Source organism: Chiloscyllium plagiosum, chromosome 18, assembly GCF_004010195.1.
Source record: "Chiloscyllium plagiosum isolate BGI_BamShark_2017 chromosome 18, ASM401019v2, whole genome shotgun sequence".
Classification (NCBI taxonomy): domain Eukaryota; kingdom Metazoa; phylum Chordata; class Chondrichthyes; order Orectolobiformes; family Hemiscylliidae; genus Chiloscyllium; species Chiloscyllium plagiosum.
In genome coordinates this window covers 2,402,807-2,409,321 of record NC_057727.1, presented here as the reverse complement: position 1 = coordinate 2,409,321, position 6,515 = coordinate 2,402,807, and the positions used below count along the sequence as shown (strand labels likewise).

The following is a 6,515-nucleotide window of genomic DNA, read 5'->3' as shown; positions in this document are numbered from 1 at the left end:
GTTCGTCACTCCCTCAGCACTGACCCTCTGACAGTGCGGCATTCCCTCAGCACTGACCCGCAGACATTGCGGCACTCCCTCAGCACTGACCCTCCGATACCGCGGCACTCCCTCAGCACTGACCCTCTGACAGTGTGCCTCTCCCTCAGCACTGACCCTCTGACAGTGCGGCACTCCCTCAGAACTCACCCTCCGACTGTACGACCCTCCCTCAGCCCTGACCCTCTGACAGTGCGGCACTTCCTCAGCACTGACCCTCCGACAGTGTGGCACTCCCACAGTACTGATCCTCTGACAGTGCGGCACTCCCTCAGCACTGACCCTCTGACAGTGCGGCACTCCCTCAGCACTGACCCACTGACAGTGTGGCACTCCCACAGTACTGATTCTCCGACAGTGCGACACTCCCTCAGCCCTGACCCTCCAACTGTGCGGCACTCCCTCAGCACTGACCCTCCGACACTGCGGCACTCCCTCAGCACTGACCCTCCGACAGTGCGGCACTCCCTCAGCACTGACCCTCCGACAGTGCGGCACTACCTCTGTACTGAACCTCCGACAGTGCGGCACTCCCTCAGCACTGACCCTCCGACAGTGCCGCACTCTCTCAGCACTGACCTCCCGACAGTGCGACACTCCCTCAGCACTGACCCTCCAACTGTGCGGCACTCCCTCAGCACTGACCCTCCGACAGTGTGTCACTCCCTAAGCACTGACCTTCCGACACTGCGGCACTCCCTCAGCACTGACCCTCTGACAGTGCGGCACTCCCTCGCCCTCCGCTCTGACCCGACGACAGTGTGGCACTCCCTCAGCACTGACCCTCTGACAGTGCGGCACTCCCTCAGCACTGACCCTCTGACAGTGCGGCACTCCCTCAGCACTGACCCACTGACAGTGTGGCACTCCCTCAGCACAGACCCTCTGAAACCGCGGCACTCCCTCAGTCCTGACCCTCCGACATTGTGTCACTCCATCAGTACTGACCCTCTGACAGTGCGGCACTCCCTCAGAACTCACCGTCCGACTGTCCGACCCTCCCTCAGCCCTGACCCTCCAACTGTGCGGCACTCCCTCAGCACTGACCCTCTGACAGATCGGCACTCATTCAGCACTGACCCTCCGACACTGCGACACTCCCTCAGCACTGACCCTCTGACAGATCGGCACTCCCTCAGCACTGACCCTCCGACACTGCGGCACTCCCTCAGCACTGACCCTCCGACACTGCGGCACTCCCTCAGTCCTGACCCTCCGACAGTGTGTCACTTCATCAGTCCTGACCCTCTGACAGTGTGACACTCCCTCAGCACTGACCCTCCGACAGTGCGATGCTCCCTCAGCACTGACCCTCCGACAGTGCAGCACTCCCTCAGCACTGACCCTCCGACAGTGCGGCACTCCCTCAGCACTGACCCTCCGACAGTGCGGCACTCCCTCAGCATTGACCCTCCGACAGTGTGTCACGCCCTCAGCACTGACCCTCCGATAGTGTGTCACTCCCTCTGTAATGAATTATTGTTGTGCTGTGACCCTGGGCCTCTCTCGGGGTTGCCTCGTTGTGTTAAACTTAATGCCTTCCTCCCACGAAGACACAGTCAGTAGATCTCCTCACCCCTGAGTCCCCCTGCCTCATTCCTGATGAAGGGCTTTTGCCCAAAACGTCGATTTTCCTGCTCCTCGGATGCTGCCTGACGTACTGTGCTTTTCCAGCATCACTCTACCCTTGTCTCTAATCTCCAGCATCTGCAGTCCTCATGTTGGCCCAGTCAGTGTTTCCCTGAGCCTGTGAGCACGGCTGGTGCTTGTGGAATGTGTTGGAGACAGATGCAGCGGGTAACCTGGTTTCACGATCACCCAGGGAGGATTTAAAAAAACACATTGATCAGCACTGGCCATCATCTTAAATGTCTTTGAGTTCTTTTTGGATTCCAGCATTAGGGAAATGCTAATAGAGTGAAACCTGAAGCTGGGAACTGTGTCACTGAAATAAAAATAGCCCTGACCCTCTTGACTGGGTCTGTGCTGTTGGATAAAGCAACCCCTGAGCTGGATCGGTGATATCCGAAAGTTCATCAAAAGGTAGGTAAAATATTCCTTTTAAAATAAATCTTGTCATTTTCATTCCTGTTGTTAAACCTTCTGAAGTATTTGTGTTGGTCAAACCTCACACTGGCCCACCAAAGGTTCAGCTTAGAGCATTCAATGGCCCTTTCCGTGCCATTGAAGGAAGAACAATGTTGCATTTACATAGCGCCTTCCACCACCTCAGGCCATCGCCATCTCTTCACTGACAACCCGTAACTCTAGATGCATGGTCCATGCCTCCAGGCCTTGACTTTGACCCATGTGCCCTCTCAGTTCCCTGTCTCGTTAAAGGGCGGCCCCCTCTGACGTGTGCTCCGATCTGTGGAGTGGGAATCGAAGTCAGGAAATCACTCGGACCCAGGGGGAAGGCTGCTGCCCCCTGGGGAATGTGGGTGACCTTGCAGGTTAGGAGAAGGAAGAGGTTACACTGAATCCTGCTGGGTCTATGGAAGGCTGGAAGAGGAGGCGGGGTCTCTGGACCAGGGGTTCCCGAGAACATAAGCAGTAGGAGCAAGGGTTGGCCATTCAGCCCCTTTGAGACACCCCTGCTGTTCGTGTAAGGTCATAGCTAATCTGACTGCGGCCTAACCCCTGTAATCCCCGCTCAGGCTGATCAAAATGAGGACCCGGGGGATGCTCTGTCATTGGAGAGAGCTGAATGGTGCTGGTTTTAAGCTGACAGTCACCGCATGAGGGAGTGAGGTTGAGAAAGTGGGCATTTCATGTTGACTTCACCAGCACGGGATTTGAATGTACCAGGTCGATCACTCACTCACCTGTGAATATTTTTAATTGGCCCGGCCTCCACTGCTCTCTGAGGGAGAGAAGTGCAGAATAGTGACTCTCTTCAGACTGCATTCCTGCTCACCCCTGCCTTAATTTGAAAATTCCCTTATTTGTGTCCTCGACTTCGAGTCCCTCAGTCAGGGGGAAACATCCTTTCAGCACACAACTTGTCAGATCCTCTCAGCATCTTCGTAGATCTCAAGAAGATCAGATGCCTTCATAAAGGAGACCACACAATTTTCCAGCAATGTTCGGGATTCAAGGAGAGGAGGGAGTTGAAGTCATTTGGTATTAGTAAAATAGTACGGGGAAATTAATGAGGTTAAAGGCTAACATGTTCCCAGAGCCTGGTAATCTACAGCCCAGAGAACTTACCAAAGTGGTCCTGGATGTGTCATTGGGCATCTCCTCGAGCTACAGCAATGGAGCTGGATGTGAAGAGGTTCGAGAGCATCACGTTCCTCAGAGTGACGATCACCAACCTGTCCGGGACCTCCCATGTTGATGCGACAGTCAAGAAGGTGCAACGACACTTCTTCTTCCTCAGATGCCTCAGGAAATTCAGCGTGTCCATGAAGTCCCTCACCACCTTCTACAGACGCACCATTGAGAGCATACTGTCCTGCTGCATTAATGTAACTGGTCTGCCCAGGGCCACAGATAACTACAGAGGGTGGTGTGCCCATCACAGAAACCACCCTCCCATCCACGGGCTCCATTTACATGCGGAAAGGTTGCCGACATCATCAAAGACCCCTCCCACCCCGGGAATGCTCTCCTACAACCTCTTTTTCAGGTGAATCTATGGAATACTCCACCACCGACAGCTGTGGGCATCTGGCCACTCAGTACATTCGAGGAAGAGGGATATACAATTGTAGATATTAAAGGTACCAGGGGATATGGAGAGAAAGCAGGGTACTGGCATTGAGATAGAGTATCAGCCATGATCCTATTGACTGGCGGGAGCAGGGTCGAAGGGCTGAATGGCCTACTCCTGCTCCCAGTTTCTATGTTTCTCTGTTTCACCAATCATTTCTCTATGTATCACCGGATACATGAGTGGGCTATTCAACCTCTCCTCATTATTCAACATTGTCACAGCATTGGGAAGTCGGGGAAAAGGGAGAGTACGAGGGGGAATCCTGGGAGGCTCGGCTCATTTTGAAACTGGAGGGGGAGAGAGAGTAGGGTGTGAGGGGGAATTTGGGGCAAATCAGATCAGAGCAGAGAGGATATTACAGAGGAGCCCTGATTAGACCAGCACCAAAACAATAAACTGCAGAAACAGTGACCCATCCGCCAGACAAGTTCGTTGGAGGTGTGAGACATAAGAGAATCCGAGAGGGAAGTGACAAAAATATATTTTTACACAGAGAAATTAGTTTAATTCATTCAGGAACTGGATACATCAGCATTTATTGCCTGTCCCTAGCTGCCCCTTGAGAAGGTGAGGGTGAGCTGCCTTCCTGACCCGCTGCAGCCCATGTGCTGTGGGTAGACCCACAATGTCCCTTAGGGAGGGAATCCCAGGATTCTGACCTAGTGACACTGAAGGAACGGCGATATATTTCCAAGTCAGGATGGTGAGGGGCTTGGAAACGAACTTTCAGGAGATGGTGTTCCCATGTACCTGCTGCCCTTGTCCTTCTAGATGGAAGTGGCTGTGGGTTGGGAAGGTGCAGCCTGAGGATCTTTGGTGAGTTTCTGCAGTGCATCTTGTACATCGTACACACTGCAGCTACTGAGCGTCGGTGGGGCAGGGAGTGGGTGTTTGTGGATGTGGTGCCAATCAAGCGGCTGCTTTCTCCTGGATGGTGTTAAGCTTCTTGAGTGTTGTTGGAGCTGCCCCCATCCAGGGCAAGTGGGGAGGATTCCATCACACTCTGGACTTGTACCTTGTAGATGGTGGACAGGCTTTGGGGAGTCAGGAGGAGAGTTACTCACCGCAGGATTCCCAGCCTCTGACCTGCTCTTGGAGCCGCTGTGTTTATGTGGTGAGTCCAGTTGTGTTTCTGATCAATGGTAACTCCCAGGATGTAGTTAGTGGAAGATTCAGTGATGGTAACACCATTGAATATCAAGGGACAGTGGTTAGATTCTTTCTCATTGGAGATGGCCATATTCTGGCATTTGTGTGGTGTGAGTGTAACTTGCCACTTGTCAGCCCAAGCCTGGAGATTGTCCAGATCTTGCTGTATTTGAACATAGAGTCATTGAGTCATAAAGCACAGAAACAGACCAAGTTTCCCTGAACTAGTCCCTTTTGTTTAGGTTCCTTACAGTATGGAAACGGGCCCTTCAGCCCAACAAGTTCACACCAACCCACCCAGACCCATTTCCCTCTGACTAATGCATCTAACACGACGGGCAATTTAGCATGGCCAATTCATTGCCTGTGTTTGTCCCAGTATCTGAGGAGTTGTGAATGGTAATAAAATAGAATGCAGAATAGAGAAGGTGCAGAGAAGGATCAGCTGAAGATGTTTGGGCCTAGGACACTACCCTGAGGAACTCCTGCAGAGAGCAGAATAGAGTGCTACAGCTACAGAGAAGGTGCAGAGAAGGATCAGCTGAAGATGTTTGGGCCTAGGACACTACCCTGAGGAACTCCTGCAGAGATGTCCTGGAGCTGAGATGGCTGATCTCCACCAACCACAACCATCTTCCAATGTGCCAGTTATGACTCCAACCAGAGGGGAGTTTGCCCTGATACCCATTGATTCCAGTCTAGATTAGAGTGGTGCTGGAAAAGCACAGCAGGTCAGGCAGCATCTGAGGAGCAGGACGAAGGGCTTTTGCCCGAAATGTCGATTCTCCTGCCCCTCGGATGCTGCCTGACCTGCTGTGCTTTTCCAGCACCACTCTCATCTAGACCCTAATCTCCAGCATCTGCAGCCCTCACTTCTGCCCATTGATTCCAGGTTTGCCAGGGCTCCTTGATGTCACACACTCCATACTTCTGCTTTGAAGTCTTATGGTACATCAGCACAGACACCATGGGCTGAATGGCCTTCATTTACGTGAGGAGAAAGTGAGGTCTGCAGATGCTGGAGATCAGAGCTGAAAATGTGTTGCTGGAAAAGCGCAGCAGGTCAGGCAGCATCCAGGGAACAGGAGAATCGACGTTTTGGGCATAAGCCCTTCTTCAGGAGTCATTTGGATTTCTAGGATTTAAAAGCTGGAAAAGAAATTGCAGGTTAGAATTTTCATGAAACATGTCAACAGTTTCAGGGTTGGAGGTTTGTAAAGGTGCATTGGTGCAGAATTGATTGGAGTTTGCAGAAGTCCATTGCTGCAGGATTGCTGACAGTTTGCAGAGCTGCATTGCTGCAGGATTGCTGTGAGTTGGCAATTGGCTGCAAGTATATATCATTCATCGAGAACTGAAGGGCCTGTACACCACTGTGATGTTCCAGGCGCATTGCTGCAGGATTGGTGTGGGTTTGTGGAGGTGCATTGCTGCAGGATTGGTGTGGGTTTGTGGAGGTGCATTGCTGCGGGATTGCTGTGGGTTTGTGGAGCTGCATTGCTGTGGGTTTGTGGAGCTGCATTGCTGCGGGATTGGTGTGGGTTTGTGGAGCTGCATTGTTGCAGGATTGCTGTGGGTTTGTGGAGGTGCATTGCTGCAGGATTGCTGT

The 6,515-nt window shown here is 52.5% G+C and overlaps 1 protein-coding gene across 2 annotated transcripts in view; it reads left to right on the top strand.

Annotated features, from left to right (window-relative positions):
• Window positions 1-1,791: 1,791 nt before the first annotated feature.
• The window catches only part of LOC122558791 (solute carrier family 41 member 2-like), a 37,414-nt gene continuing 32,690 nt past the window's right edge, over window positions 1,792-6,515 (top strand). Inside the window, exon 1 of one of the 2 annotated variants that reach the window (XM_043707569.1) lies at window positions 1,792-2,082. The gene's annotated coding sequence lies outside the window, so the exon portion shown is untranslated. Of the gene's footprint in view, window positions 2,083-5,990; window positions 6,074-6,515 lie in introns of those variants that run through there. The other variant, XM_043707570.1, reaches the window with a different exon arrangement.